The following is a 17458-nucleotide window of genomic DNA, read 5'->3' as shown; positions in this document are numbered from 1 at the left end:
TACATTTTTATAAATCACCTCAAATAGCCCACCTTATTTTAAGGGAGAGTGTAAAAAAGGTAAATTTAGCCCTTGAAATTAGGACTTACAACCTTCAGTTCGCCCATTTTCAAGAATAGGTTTTATTTAAGTGAATCCATTCGCCCATTTTCAAGAATAGGTTTTATTTAAGTGAATCCTATGGGCCAAATACCATATTTATAAAAGAGGTATGGTAAATTAATAAAAATATAAATAAATGAGAGGTATGGTAAATAAATAAAACATTTTTTATATTTACTCCATAAGTCACCTTATATACATGTAACGGTGTAAAAAAATAAAAATATAAGTAAAGTGGAGGTATGGTAAATAAATAAAACGTTTTTTTATACTTACTCAAACGGTATGGTAAATAAATAAAAATATAAATAAAATAGATGTATCGTAAATAAATAAAAACTCTTTTTATATTTAGTCCATAACCCTCGTTCTATTTATGAAGGCTCAAGAAAGAAGTTTTATTTAAGTGAATCCTATGGGCCAAATACCATATTTGTAAAAGAGGTATGGTAAATTAATAAAAATATAAATAAACGAGAGGTATGGTAAAAAAATAATTTTTTTTTTTTTATATTTACTCCATAAGTCACCCTATATTTACGAACACTCAAAAAATGGGTTATATTTAGGTGAAACCTATGGCCAAAATACTATGGGACAAATACCATGGACTATATTGTTATTAATACCATGAAAAAAACCATTATTAACCCTAATATTAATAAAAATAAAAATGGCACATGGTATTGACCCATGGTATTCACCAAAATGGCACATGGTATTGACCCATGGTATTCACCTGGAATGTAGCCTATTTAAATGGGGGAATGTAGCCTATGCTAAGATTCACTAGGACTTTACAAAGTTTTATTATTTAGTGAAAGACTCGCCAAGATCTTACAAGATTTTATAATTGAGTAAAATATTCGCCATGCCTGGTGAGAGATTCGCCAAAAAATTATATATACATATTATATTATTGATAAAATCGCCTTCCATTTTTCCTATATACCATGGAGATTCGCCCATTTATTATATTTATAAATTTAGGGGGGGTTCTTAAAATTTTCCCTGATATGCATGATGATATACAAGGAGTAGAATTACATATTTATATAATTCATTATATAAATATGCCATCAATGAGATAGTTTCCAAGTCAACCAAAGAAATAATCAACTCCTAGAATACCTAAACTCCATAAGTTGTTAAGGGCATTGGCATTAACATGTTCAACTTTGATCATTGGAGTTAGCGAAGGTGCCACCTTGGTCCACTGTGAGATCTTGTTAACAATGCTAAGAAATTGATAGATGAGTTGGCATGATAGTATGAATGTTCCTTTGTTGGTTATGCGATATTGACACATTCTTGAAGTAGAATTGACTTTGTAGATGCCATATGGATACCTTATTGAAGTAGAATTTATTTTGTAGATTAGGTCTAGGTCGTGGTTCAATGGAAATATGTTAGGTCCCTATAATACTAGTGTATCCCCCTTATTATTATTTTTGTGCCCATGTAGCCCTCATATTGTTATTGTTGTGCTCCATAGAAGCCCACTATTGTTATTTTTGTGCCCTTACATTATTATTGTTATGTAGGCTCTGATTATATTGTGACCCCTTAGACTCCTATATATACAAAGGATGCCTTGTCATTTGTATCATACAAGAATTGTTCATTTATGTAATATGAAGGAGGTTTCTCCCTTGAAGAGGATAATTTTTAATTCATTGATCTATATTTTCTGTGAGCTGGTTGCATAACATTTGGTGTCAGAGCTTTGGGATTCTAGGGTTTCACTTCTTCAAACATGCCATCTTGGAATTTTTGTTATAAATTTGTTTCTACGAAGCTTCAGAAGTTGAAATTTTTACCACGTGGAGCCTGAATCTTGGTGAACTTCTTGTAAAAAAATTTAGAGCTTGGTTCGCTATATTTTCAGAGATATGATATGAGGACGTCAGGGTTTTTGCAGGCTCCAAAATTTAATTTCAAATAGGTGACCTATGGAATCATGATAACTTTCTCTCTGAGCATCAGATTTGAATTTGTAAAAATTAACTAAAAGCACACAAACTCTAGTTTCTTGTGTATCATTTTTAGGATCGAAGGTCAAAATAGTGACATATGGAACGTCGTACAAGTTCACTCTACTCAACCAATCTATAATCAATCCATTATGGGAGGTCATAAATAACGCTTTCTTGAAGAATCCAATCTCGGTTCGACTTGTGGGGTTGGAAAGAAGATTCAAAGGGCTACCACAAGAAGAAATTTCAAACCTTGAAGATTCGAAATTACAGAGATACAATAGTTTTAATATCGATATCCTAAAACGAAATAAAAAGGTGTGTATTTTTTAATTTTGCATAAAATTTGTTTCAAAAATCAGTTTGAAGTGATTCAAAGGGAATATTGATGCATATATATTAGTATTTGGTTCTAAAATTCCTCCCAAACAAAATAATTCTACACCGATTAAGCCCTTAGATGTTCTACTATGACGCATGAAGAGGAAGAATAGTAGCATGATATATCAAAATTACGGGACCAAGTGCAACAAATTTCACTCTCATAAAGATAAACCAATGATGACCTCAAAGGGGACATATATGGCTTAAAAGGGGACATGGATGGCATAAAAGGAAACATGAAGGTTTTTAAGGTAGACATGGATGAAATGAATGTCAAGTTGGAAGGGTTGAAAAAGTTGTTGCAAGAAAGGCTTCCCAGTGTTGACAAGGTAATCCATGAAAATCATGATGAGGAGAAAAGGAATATGAATTATAATTTTAGAGGCTCCAATGTGGGGTTTAGGAGCCCCCACATTCCAAAGACAGATATGAGGAATTTTGATGGCAAGGATCCGATAACATGGATACTACAAATGGAGAAATATTTTGATCTATAGGATGTGCAACCCTCACAAAAGGTACGTATTGCATCTTTATATTTAGAACCCAATCAGTTTGTATGGTATAGATGGATTTTCTCTCGTAAACCACTTGTCACCTGATCAATTTTTATGGAGGAAATGATAGTACATTATGAAGATACAAATAGCAACACCTTCTTTAGCCAATTGATAAATCTCAAACAAAAGGGTTCAATGGCAGAGCACATTGAAGGCTTCCAAAAATTGAATATTAGGGTAACTAATATTCTAGAAGAGCATAGGATTGATGTCTTCATAGGGACTTTAAAATACAACATGCAACATCAAGTTCGCCTCTGGGAACCTGATTCATTGGAGAAGGCATTTAGGGTGGTGTTGTGGTACCCAAAAATCCCCTATTATTTATAGTTAGAACATTTAAAAAATGGGGACCCTTTTAATTTTTCCTTTAGGTTTTATAATAAATAGATTAAACATAATAGATTTATATTTCAAAAAAATTCCAAATACCCAAAATATGCCATTTCGACTATCTTTTAGGTTTAAGTCCTAGTAGAATAAATTAGGTTTACTTTTTAAATAAAATGGCGCATCATGAATGTTTAGAGGCTATGGTAATATCCCATATCAAATAATTTGATGCAAAATATCCTTCGCAAATAAAGCTTCTCTTAATAAAATGAAGAAAATAAAGGAAAACACTCTCCCGCACATAAATCTTCACTTGACCCACCACAGAGACACATCATCATCGCATATCACAGATCGCAAATCACACATTCCTACCAGATCTTCCTTAGCTCATACATTTCTATGTTTCGGTTGTGATAGAAAAGAAACGATGCCTGATCCCCGATGCGATGTATGCAATATCGCATATCGCAAATCGCACATCGCACATCGCAATGTCACTTCAAATGAAACACTTCCAAAATAGATTTGTGATGCGAAATTGCTGACTAAGATCCACTTAATGAGGATCCGTGTGTACTTAGATTTTCATTAAATTTCAAATCTAATGGTTTTAATGTCCCTCGTTTGAAGAAATTGATTTGATTGGCAGGTTGTTATTTGAAACATTTGTATATATCCCACGTGTCCTTTCATCCTTGGAGATCTAAAACATTCCTCTGTGTTTCCTTTCTACAGGCTAATACTAATAAACGACATTCCGTTGAAATGTCCAAAGAAGGAAAGAAAGGAAAAGGGTCGTTAGTTCAAATATAAATAACTCATTCCAAACTAGAAGCAACAAAGATGGCTCCATTATTCACAGACACTACATGCACGTCAGATTCTGGTACCTCCTCTTGGGAATCAATGTATAATATATTTGAAGAAGAAAGTCTTAGGGTAGTAGCAGTCAAGCAAGCAACAACAGATGCCCCATCATCATCTGAGGCTACCTTCTCTGATGTCGCCAATTCCTTTCTTCACTGAATTGCTGCACGACCTAAAATCCTACCCTACACAGATATGATCAAATGGATGATTGATAATGTGAATATCGAAGACAAGACGTTCTTGACATCAAGGAAAATGATAGTAGGATCCTTCAAAGCTACATATTTGAAGAGAATGTATCATTTGCCAAACCCCTAGAAGATTTATGACAAGCAGTTTCTTAAGAGGTTTGCGGAGAAGAACAAAATAGAGTCGGAGCCCATTAGACAATGGAGACAAGACCCAAGAAAGCACAAGCATGATAGTAAGGGTATGTATTATTTAGCTTCTCTTTCCGGTCTGTTCTATTATGATGCTGCTATGATATGTATGCTGTTTGGTTCTCTAAATACACAAAAAAGTTACAATTAAAAGGGTTCCCTTGATTCAAGATGCTTCTAATTATGAAATTATGGATTGGACTACTATCTTGTCCAAAAATATTGTGTCCAGAATCTTAGAATATAGGCAAAAGCATAGTGTTTCATATAGAATCATGCCAATGTTTTATATGAGTGCCTATATTATAGAAGCCATTTGTTTCTCTTTTGATTTTCCTTCAATGGGATGGAAATGGAAACTCGAGGATCCTACACCAATTCACTTATATCATGATATCCTATGGTAATCTAAGTACCAGCCCAATTTTTACAAAATTTTCAATAAAGTGATGCTACCCTTGTACAAAGAAATTTTTGATCGAAATTCCCTGAGGATATCTCAAGAAGCCACAACAGATTTCACTGCCGTTGGCAGCTGGTTTACAGAAGAGAATTTTACTTATGTTAGAGTATTTGGGAGTCTTGCGGCCCCACATGTTCTTCCTATTTATGTTCCTGATAAGATTTTGGCCTGGGAAATTGCCTATCAGACCATAGGTCATGGTGTGACTAAGGTCTTGAAAGACTCCAAAAAGGCCATTTGGCCAAAATTTCTTATTCAATGTGGAATCTATTCTTTAGAATTACAATCATGCTGTCCTAGAAATCAAACAAATCAAGGGCATGCAACTCCTCACTATTGCTCCTAGACAGTACGACCCCAAAAAGGCCATTCATGATTTCACCACTCAGGTTAAAATAAGGCCATTTGTTCATGAACCTGACAAATTTGATGATTTGTTTGAGATGTGTGAATCATACAGACAGGTGGAACATTTAGCACAAATTCGACTAGGCCTCGAGGATTTTGTCTTATTCCAAGAATATAGAAATAAAAGGCTGTAGAAACTGCCTTCTGAATGCCTGATTGCTTTATAGCCAGAGTTGCCTACAGGAAATTCTTTTTCGTCGTCTACAAAGGAAACAAAAAATATACCCACTACTGCACTTTCAGAGAAACAAATAGAAGAGCTCCTATCTACTAGTGAGCTTGATAAAGTGTGGGATCAATTCAACAAGGAGCTAGATAGCACATAGGAGAAGGAAGTGCAGGATTAAGCTTCAATGGAGATAGATAAGACTCCTGAAGCCAACAAGACAAAGTCTCCTGTGAGTCGTCAAGTCAAATGATGGATAAAGAAGTTATCTCGACAGTCCCTACCTCTGAGATTGTTCTCAGAGTGGAAGAAATTCCACCTCTTGATATTTTCTACAGTCCTGAACACTGTGCCATTGTTAGTCGACAAAAGAAGAAAAGAAGAATGGAACATTCTCAGGAACTTCTTCCTGGAAGCATCCCATTAGATGTGGTATGGAAATATTACCAAGCTAATTCATCTGATGATTTAGCTAAGCTATCGCAATATGCAGGAGCCTATGCTATGACCACCATTTTCAAAGCTACTAAGGTTCAACAACTGGTTAAAGAGAAAGATGAAAAAATCTTGCAGTTAGAACAAACACTACTTAATTCAAGACATGATATTGAGCAGGAGTGGCAACTCAAGTTGTCAAAGTTACAAACTGAGTTTAATCAATTGAAAGTTCAAAACGAAGCTGATATTCAGAGCCGAAATGCACAGATTGACCAGCTTCAACTTAAAATAACTCAGATACAGAAGGACACTGATATTGAAGGATTTAGAAAAGAAGTCGGAGAGATCAATGCTCTCCTCGCTCAACAACAAGTGAACTTCTGTAAGAAATTGAAGCTCATTAATGACCTCTATAGAAATAGTGATTCATTCACTGATCAAATGTCTGAATTAAGAACATACTACGAAGATATCAACAACAAGATTTCTAATTTCATTACTTGGCAGGACAACACCGAGGGAATGTGATGTAGGAGCATCTGGCTCAGAAATATCATTGTATTTTAGTAGACATAGGGGGTCTTGTGTTTTAAGGAAGTTGGTTTCCTGAGTATTAAATTAATGTAATTATTAAGGTTTTTAAGTAAGTTTATGATATATATTTAGAATAGGAATTAATTAGGTATTGTGAGAAATATTGTAAATGTTCTCGAATGTTGGAGAACATGAGAGATTTAGGCTAGTTAAGATTCCATAGGGATTGAGAGATTTGAAAATCAATTGTAAATCTTAGATTAGGAATTGGTTTCATGATTTGTGGAACTAGAGAGGATCCTTAGGTATTATTTGAGTCAAAAGTGGACTTAGAGGATATTCAAGATTTTTTTCAAAATATTGAGGATCTGAACCAAAATGGGTTACAGAACCTTTTGTATAAATGTAAGCCTAAAAGGCATAGAGAGAGTTAGCTAGTTAGTTATTTATAAGATAGTGAGAGTTTAGAGATTAGATAGGGTTTGACTGTAAGCCTACGAGAAGGAAAGGGAAAAGGCCACTGATTAGAAAATCAGGCCAGAGAGAGAGATTCATTATGTAAATAATTGTTTATAAAGACAAAGAATTTGATTCCTGAGTTGTGTGGTGTGTATTGATTAATGGAATTATAAATTGTGTGTGAATTAGAGTAATTCTGCATAGTATATGTATGCAGGTGGAATTAAAGCAAATCACAGAGGTGGAGAATGAAGGATAGTGGTCTGATCATTTGAATCTGATTGAAGGATCAAAGTTGAAGTTCAAATGTGATAGTGTTTAAATAATATGTGGAACAAAGCTTAGGAAGCAGTCAAGCAGAAGAACAATCAAAGATCGAAATCAGTGAAAGGAATAATAAATCCTTGCTTCAACCTGGTTCTGTGGTTGAAGTCTTCAAGGCAAAGTATGGATTGATCGAGTGAAGAAAAGTCATTGAAAAGTCAAGTTGCACACAGAGGATCAATGACGTATAAAGAATTAAACAAAAAAGAACATGAACCATTGGATCAGTCGGATCAATGGACAGGGTTAATGGAAGATGAGCGGTGGAGATGTTATTGCAGGAGATTAAGTTAAGAAATGGAAAGATCACATCAAGGCACGTGTCAAAAGAAGGGTGGAAAACATGCAAAATAATGGAGCGATATTCATAGGTGGTAAGCAGTATCTTGCGCACCCTAAAAGATGTAAACAATATTCCTAAAATTCACGCGATTAACCTAAGCTGGTGACACGTAGCACATGATGGAAAGAGAAAACCACTTTTCTCACACGCTCTCGACCTGATATTAGTCGTGCAAGATTTCACGCAAGATTGCATGATAGAAATTGGATCAAACGGGATTGATCGACGATGAAAGATCGACTAAGCTAGTTGGTGAGCGGGTGACGCGATATCCCGTTGGATCGAACGGGACAGATCGACGGTGGAGATTTGAGGCACCCAAAAGTAAAACGTTGAAATAAATACGTTAGCTATGTGACACACAGTTGATAGTGATTGGTCAGGTTTGTTGTGGATCGAATAGTAAGAAAATCCACGGGTATAATCTGATTAACATGTGTTTAAATAGCTTCCGCTTAAGCATTTAATTAAGGAGTGTTAAACCAAAGATTATGGAAGGGTTTACAAGGTTTGGCTTAAAGGTTTATAAAGGTCCAGACTTTGGATAGTTAAATCTAATGTTTTCGCATAGAGTTTATTGAAGGAGCACTAAACCTTGACTTGTGAAGGTTTTACTAGGTAGGAATATTAAAATTCCTGAGACATAGTGTGACATGCAATTTTATTTGCATAATGTGGGTAGATGCGGCTTTTGCTGCGTCATTTTTGGTATCAGAGCTGAACAAGGAAATTCTGCGTGAAAAATTCTTTGAGAAACTTAGAAAAAAGTTATGTTTTGAAGGTGTGTATACAGGTGAATGGTGATGAAAGGAAGCAAGAGGAGATCAAATTTTAAATCTGAAAAACAATAGGCACACATAGATAAAGTGTAGCAGAATTTGTAGATGCAAAGAAATAGAGAACAATCCATTCGAAGTTTAGATGAATGGGAGAACAAGATCATGCTGAGATCTTGAAGGTGAGATGATATCTTTTCGTTTTAATTTGGTGTGAAGATTGTGGTTGTAGAATTCATGTTGTAGATAAAAGAAGGTATCCCAACAAAAGAAAAGAAGCAGTAATGAAGAAAGCTAGTAAGAATTTCTAAGTGAAAGAAGAGGTGGCCAGAACCTAGTATTTTGTTTGTGATTGAAATACAAGAGGACAATTGTGTTCTTAAAAGGTGTAGATGAGTTGAAGCCTAGAAGGAGTAGAGAGAAGTGCTCAAAGAGGTTCGAGAGAATAGAGAACTAAGTGCTTGCGAAAATACTAGGTACAGAGGAGAGCTTGGTGAGGTAAGTGGCAGTAGGGAGGACTTGTTGTTGCAGAGGCTTTAATACAACTCATAGTAAGTGAGTGAGGAGCTCATGAAGATAGAGGAGAAAATGACTACTAACAGTCATAGTAGAGGTTCTGAGGAAGACCACAATAGAAGAAAGGTGGATAAAGAGGATGCCAAGGAAAATGGCATACAAAGACAATTAAGTGAAGAAGAATATGAGAGGGAGAAGGCTGAGATTACAGTTCATCTTGAGTTATTGATTGAGATGTTGCAGATGAATAAAGAAGACCAGAGGAATGGTTATGTCATGAGGAAGAAAGTAAAGTGGCAGAGGATACAAGAGAAGAGAAATCAACAGGTGAATGTGCAGTTAGTAGAAGAGCTGATGAAGCTTGAAAAGGTAATGAATGATAAATTGAAGTTTGAAGAACTCAGAGAAGTTGAGTTGAGAATGGAAGTTTTCATTTGTGAAACAAAACAAGGTGAAGTTCTGGGTGTGGATGAAAACTAGAGATCTATGAAAGATCTTATGAACCATTGTGCAAATTCAAGGCAACAAGAAGTTTACTTTGTTTAAGAACGAATTATTGATGATTTTTTGAACTATTGGACAAATTCTTATCAGCAGGAGGATATGAAACCTTGTATATTTGAATCTAATAATTTTAATGTGATTACATTTTTTGTAGAAGATGAGCAGTCTTTTGAAGCTGTCAAAAGTATGGAAGAGTATCTTTCAGAAGATAAATACTCTGAAGTAAAGAAGGATGGAGAATGTCTCTTAAATGGGAAAAGCAGTGAATTATTGCAGCAGAAAGAATTTAGTAATACATTGATGTTTGAAGCTATTACAACAAAGGAACAATTTATTGTGAAAGAAGGAGATGAGATTTAGTCTGAAGAGCTGATATGTGAAGCAATAGTTGAGACTGTTGAACCTTGTAATTTTCAAACTAATAATTTGTGTATAAATGCAAGAATTATCAGTGGTGATGAAGTACTTATGAAGTTTCAAAGAGAAATTAAATTGCTAGAAAACTCAGAGTATGACAATATGATTAAAGAAGAAGGAGTTCACTACAGTGGACAAGAGCAGAGAGACATCATTGAAGCAGATGGTGTGGAAGAGAGACTTGCTGATAGTTTTGAGATTCCTTTGGAGAATTATTTGGAGAGGTTGAATCAACATATTGATGTTCTAATAAAAGAGAAGGAAAAATCAGAGCATCATACTGAGATGTTGCCAGAGAAAGAAGAGGCACTGAGGCCTTATGTTTTTTATTTTAATAATTGTTTTGTGAGTGCAGGTTTTGTTGCAGATGTTGGAGAAAATTTGGCACAGATGAGCAGCCAAGTAAAGATGGAAGAGGAAGATTCTGTGGAATTATTTAATCCATGGAACAAAGATATTATGTTGCTGGAAAGAATGCTAGAGAATCAGGATTTGATGCAGAAAGAGATAATCATGAAAGAGGAAGAGAAATCTCAATTTCAACATTAGGGAACAAAAGAACTTGAAGAAATGCAGAATGTGAAGATGCAAGAGCTAGTGGACAACAACAACAAACTGAAGCAAAGAGAAAGAGGTAGCAGTAAATGGCAGAGTATGTACCAGCCCAAGGATATGTTGGAGATAGAGATTGAAGAATTATGGAAATTAATGATGAAGCAGTCTAGATGGAGAAGATTGACAGCAACAGGAAAAGTGATCAATCATAATTTGAAACTAATTGACAAGGAGAGGAAGATGAAACAGAAGACAACAAACATATAGCAGCAACAAAGGAACAAAGTATTCATACAACTACAAACTAAAGTTTGGGACCGTGGAGGTTTTCTACCAACATATGAGAACACATGATCTGGAGATCATGAATGTCTTCAACCTTGGGAGTCTAATGCAGGAGCATCCGGCTCAGAAATATCATTGTATTTTAGTAGACATAGGGGGTCTTGTGTTTTAAGGAAGTTGGTTTCCTGAGTATTAAATTAATGTAATTATTAAGGTTTTTAAGTAAGTTTATGAGAGATATTTAGAATAGGAATTAATTAGATATTGTGAGGAATATTGTAAATGTTCTCAAATGTTGGAGAACATGAGAGATTTAGGCTAGTTCAGATCCCATCGGGATTGAGAGATTTGAAAATCAATTGTAAATCTTAGATTAGGAATTGATTTCATGATTTGTGGAACTAGAGAGGATCCTTAGGGATTATTTGAGTCAAAAGTGGACTTAGAGGATATTCAAGATTTAGTCCAAAAGATTGAGGATTTGAACCGAAATGGGTTACAAAACCTTTTGTATAAATGTAAGCCTAAAAGGCATAGAGGGAGTTAGCTAGTTAGTTAGTCAGTTAGTGAGAGTTTAGAGATTAGATAGGGTTTGACTATAAGCCTATGGGAAGGAAAGAGAAAAGGCCAATGATTAGAAAATCAGGCCAGAGAGAGAGAGAGAGAGATTCATTACGTAAATAATTGTTTATAAAGACAGAGAATTCGATTCCTGAGTTGTGTGGTGTGTATTGATTAATGGAACTATAAATTGTGTGTGAATTAGAGTAATTTTGCATAGTATATGTATGTAGGTGGAATTAAAGCAGATCACAGAGATGGAGAGTGAAGGATAGTGCTATGATCATTTGAATCTGATTGAAGGATCAAAATTGAAGTTTAGATGTGATAGCGTTTAAATAATACGTGGAACAAAGCTCACGAAGGAGTCAAGCGGAAGAACATTCAAAGATCGAAATCAATGAAAGGAATAAGAAATCCTTGCTTCAACCTGGTTTTGTGGTTGAAGTCTTCGAGGAAATGTATGGATTGATCGAGCGAATCAAAGTCATTGAACAGTCAAGTCACACATGGAAGATCAACAGTGTATAAAGAATTAAATAGCAAAGAACAGGAACTGTTGGATCAGTCAGATCAATGGACATGGTTAATGGAAGATGAGCGATAGAGATCTTATCGTAGGATATTAAGTTAAGAAATGGATGGATCACATCAAGGCATGTGTCAACAGAAGGGTGGAAACCGTGCAGAATAATGGAGTGGTCTTTGTAGGTGGTAAGCAGTATATCACACACCATAAAAGCTGTAAACAGTATTCCTAAAATTCACGCGATTAACCTAAGATGGTGATACGTAGCACATGATGGAAAGAGAAAACCACTTTTCTCGTGCGCTCTCGACTTGATATCAGTCGTGCAAGATTTCACGTGAGATTACATGATAGTCGTTGGATCGAACGAGATTGATCGAAGGTGAAAGATCGCCTAAGCTAGTTGGCGAGCGGGTGACACGATAGCCGTTGGATCGGATGGGACAGATCGACGGTGGAGATTTGAGGTGCACAAAAGTCAAACGTTGAATAAATACGTTAGCTACGCAACACGTGATTGATGGTGATTGGTCAGGTTTGTTGTGGATCGGACGGTAAGAAAATCCATGAGTATAATCTGATTAACATGTGTTTAAATAGCTTCCTCTTAAGCATTTAATTAAAGAGTGTTAAACCAAAGATTATGGAAGGGTTTACAAGGTTCCGCTCAAAGGTTTATAAAGGTCCATACTTTGGATAGTTAAATCAAATGTTTCCTCATAGAGTTTATTGAAGGAGCATTAAACCTTGACTTGTGAAGGTTTTACTAGGCATGAATATTAAAATTCCTGAGACATAGTGTGACATGCAATTTTATTTGCATAATGTGGGTAGATGCGGCTTTTCCTGCATTAGAATGAAAGCACATATTTCGAGAATACAAGAGTCATACAAGGATCTTTTCTTCAGATATTGGGATATTAGATTAACACAAACTGAAGAAGCAATCTACAGAGAAAGAGACCTAGTAGGTTAGGTTACCAAAACTGTTAGAGAAATTCTTTCAGATGCTAATATTATTACTGATTGCCCAGGAGAATGCCTTCCAAATACTCAAACACTCATAGAGTATTGGAATAAAAAATCTAAGGAAAAATAAGATAGCATCAAGAAATTATCTAAGTTAAATCTTGAAAATCACCAATTTTTTTTGGTAAAGCCCTATGGTCAATGGTTAGTTCTTCGCAGCCATGTTAATGCAACTAAATACATGCTCCCACCTCTTTCAAATGCCTTGTTTGTGGGATAGATGCAGGCCAGCTCATCCCTTAGAATTGATGCTGATGGAGGCTATTTACAGATCACAAGAGAAAATGGGAGAGAAGTCAACTTCCCATCTTTAGTTTCTTGTTAAAACTGAAGCTATTTTTGTGTTTATGTTTCTTATTTTAAGGAGTGTTTTTTTAACCTCCTCAGCAAAATATGCATTTTCTACTTTGATAATATAACTTTTATTTATAAATACCCTCTCATGTCTTTAGAGAAGGGGTTCATAATATTTGTGAGAAGATGCAATGAACTTGCATTTATGTACTTCTTTGATAATTTTAATAGAAAGGCTGGGCTAAAGACTGTCTTCTTCCATGAGCAGAGAACTAATATATGTGGTACTATTACATTTGTATTGATGCTATGTTTTATGTTTGAAAATCAATCAAATTTTATTACTATTTTGTTATATGCAATATCATAACTCAATTAAGCATTGTTTCACTATTGAAAAGTGTATTAATTGTTATCATTAGTTGTATGTATGAAATGGTATACTTTTTATGCGATGGGTGCTTAAAAATGAAATTGATTAACTATTTAATCAATTTAATTATCTTTAATTCGTTTTAACTCTTTTAAATGTTTGATGATCTATATTGTCTTTCATTTATAAAGAAATCTTTATAAAATCACATATGCAAAGTTAGTTATGTCCCAGGAATTAGATAGATAGATATAGATTTATTCATTTGCATTCGTATTTATTCTATCAAATTACTTTCACTCCATTTATATCACACCTCAAACACCATCATATATTTGAACGGGAAGTGGGTCCCTATGTCCCAAGTCAGAACCGCTATCCCAAATGGAAAAGGAACATTATTCAAGTTCTCAATTGGGTGGTCTCTTCGATGTCAAGGCAAGGACATTTCGAGCCTTCAATAGGTGGCAAGAAAAGTTGAAAGAAAATTTATGGCAACAAGGAAGTATACCACTCACAACTATAAAGATGGAAGTGTTGTCGCTCCTAGTCTTCCACAGCCTACAAGGTTGACACCACAACAATTGGAGGAAGAAAGAGAAAAATGGATTTGTTACAGTTGTGATAGAAAATACACTATAGGTCATAAGTGTGTCGAGAAGAATATATTCTACATAGATTGTGAAGAGGAGGAAGAAAAGGAACAACAAACATCAAAAGAGGAGGATATACACCAGGAACCAACCCTAGAAAAATAAGAAACGAATCTGACCATATCTTGTAATGCACTGGCAGGAATTACCACTCAAACTCTCAAAATAGAAGGATATATCAAGAAGAAAAAAGTAATAGTACCAATTGATTCGGGTAGCACCCATAATTTTATTCATTGTAAGATATCCAAGGAATTGAATTGCTTCCTATATCCAACACCAGAATGTCAAGTGATGGTTTGATCCAAACTTAAATAGGAACACAAAAAATTGCAGATATAATCACAAATATAGAGATGCAACAAAAATAACACTTCATTTCATTAATATCAAATACTAAAATATGCTTACAAATAGAATGGAAATAATACTAGCTTGGACAATGGTAGCTTATCTCTGAGAAGAGATGTGGCCACTACATGTCTCAGAAATGTGTTACAATGAGGCTTGAAGGCCTGTTATTATTTAGCAATAATGGAAACCCCTAAACATCCAAAAACCTAACCCTAGGAGATGAAGCGCCAAAACTATGGGGCCCATTTGGGTAAATTAGTACATCAACTTCACGGGTCGTAATTTTGGCACATGATCTCCATTTGACGTGCACAATACCTCATTAGAAAGATATATCAGAGGACTAAAATTTTTGAGCAATAATCCATATCTATCCCAGTTTTCCCAAAAAACATCGTTTAGGACCTTAAAATTGTTCCGAAAGTTCAGGACCTGAAAAATGCCAAAAATTGTAAACTGTTCTACAATTAAGGAAACTGAAAAACCGAAAGAGATAGTGGTGGGTTTCCAAGTGGAATAGGAGGGTCGCCACCAACATCCACCTGGATCAATCCCCCCCCCTTAGGAAGCAATGGTCCCCATTGCGTTGAGAGTCTCCACGAGACAAGGAAACTTCTGTTGAACTTGGTCCTTGGTGAGCCGCCTGCCTTGGTGCAGGAGTTGGCCATCTTTGACAGCCCGATATAGTTTAATCTTCTACTGGAAAGTATTCTTGATATGTGCATCCATATTCTGATCAGTTGTGGCTTGTTCCATGCAGTATGGTTTTAACTCTGTTGGTGTGAGTTGCTCTGCAATGTCTAATGTGTCCAGCAATGGTGGGAAGTATGGTTGAAGGTGATCCACATTGAACACTAGGTGAAAGCCAAGGAATGGGGGAATTTTGAGCTCAAAAGAATTGTCTCCCACAACCTTGGTAATGGTGTAAGGACCATATCAGAGTGGTTTGAGCTTCCGATGGGCTCTGGTAAGGCATTTTTTCTGCAAATGCAACCAAACGTTTTCTCCCACATGAAACTTGTGTGGCACCTGATGTTGATCATGTCACTACTTGTACTTGGAATTTGACTTCTCCAAGATGTCATGAACCTGCTGGTGGATGTGTTGGATGCATTCAATAAATCAAGTCACTTTATTAGCCTCGGAAAATACATGTTTGGATTTTGTCTGTGTAGTTGCATGAGGCATGACAACATCAATCAAACACAATGGTTGAAATTCTAGACCCACTTGAAAGGGGCTGCGACCAGTCAAGCTATGGAGAGCTCTGTTGTAACTATGTTGCACATAGGGAATACTCCCATCCCAAGTTCGTGGATGCTTGGAGTTGTACATGCAGAGTATGTGCACTATCATCCTATTGACGAACTTTATCTGGCCATCAGTGTGGGGATGGAAGGTAGTCGACTTGGTGAGCCTGGTGTCCAATATTGTCCAGAGACTTAACCAGAATGTGCTTAGGAACCTACTATCTCAATCTGATATAAAGGTATGCGGGATCCCAAAATTTACCCATACTCGTTCAAAGAAGAGTTTGGCAATGTCCTCTGTTGTCATACTCTTCTTGCAGGCCGCTAATATAGCCATCTTAGAAAATCTTTACACTACCACAAATACATAATCATTACCATGCTTGGTAGAAGGGAGGCTAGACATAGAGTCCATGGAGATGGATTCCCATGGTTGGCTGGGAGTAGGCAGAGGATTGTACAAGCCTTGCTTCTTGATGGTTGACTTGGCGATGACTCAGGCAGTGAAGGATCTGATATATTTCCCAATATCCAATCAGAGTTTGGGCCAATAAAATTACTTTTGTAGTACAACCACAAATTTATCCATAGCAAAATGTCATGCGACCCGATTGTAGTGCGCCTCCCAAAGTATCTTGGCACGCTCACTGGAAGGAACACAAAGGTGGCCCAGGTAGCATAATAATGCGTCTTGGAGGTGGAAATCAGGAACTTACTTTCCATCTACTAGCATCTGGTATATGGAGGTGAACTCTAGATCATTTTTGTATAGTTGAGACCATCCAGACATCTCGTTGCCATAAGGGTTGAGAACAAAAATCAGTGCTGCAACTAGGGGCTGGATGAGATAGTATGCAACATGATTGGTGCTTCCCTTTTTGTATTTAATGTTCAATTGGAATTGTTGCAGATATGTAGAAAATTTATGATGGCGATCATTCTGTAGCTTCTAGAAGAGGTTGGTGATCAGTGAGGATGACTTTCTCTTACCCCAGAATGTAATACTTCCATTTCTAGAAAGCCTGCGAGATGGAATACATCTCTTTATCATAGGTGGGGTACTTTCGAATTGTATCAGAAAGTGTCTCACTATGATAGGCCACTAGATGTTTGTGCTGGGTGAGGAAAACACCAATAGCATAGTTTGAGGTGTCTGTCTTGATTTTGAATGGCTGTTGTAGGTATTGTAGTGTGAGTACCGGTGGAGAGCAGGGGCGGTGCTTCAACTCAACGAACACCTTATGTTGGGAATTAGACTAGGAAAACTTTGCTTTCGCCCCACCCTTAGTAATCTGACTCAAAGGCCAAGTGATATGGGAGAATCCCAACATGAACCTTCGATAAAAATTTGCAAGGCCCAAAAAGCTACGAAGATTCATTAGAGTGGTCGGGGTTGGCCAATCCCGAATGAATTAGATCTTAGTTAGATCCACAAGCACGCCACGCTCATTTATGATGTAACCCAAATATTAGACCCAACTCATGCCAAAGGTGTATTTATCTAAGTTGGCACACAGTTTGTGCTGTTGAAGGGTTTGAAGGACCTGTCGAATGTGTTGCAAGTGTTCTTCCCAACTCTTGCTGAATATGAGGATGTCGTCCAAATAAACAACCATGAA

Source organism: Pinus tabuliformis, chromosome 3_2 (genome assembly GCF_031772625.1).
Source record: "Pinus tabuliformis cultivar Carrire ecotype Pingquan chromosome 3_2, CPIR1, whole genome shotgun sequence".
NCBI classification, from domain to species: Eukaryota; Viridiplantae; Streptophyta; class Pinopsida; order Pinales; family Pinaceae; genus Pinus; species Pinus tabuliformis.
The sequence above is the reverse complement of the archived record's forward strand: the minus strand, read 5'-3'. Positions refer to the sequence as shown.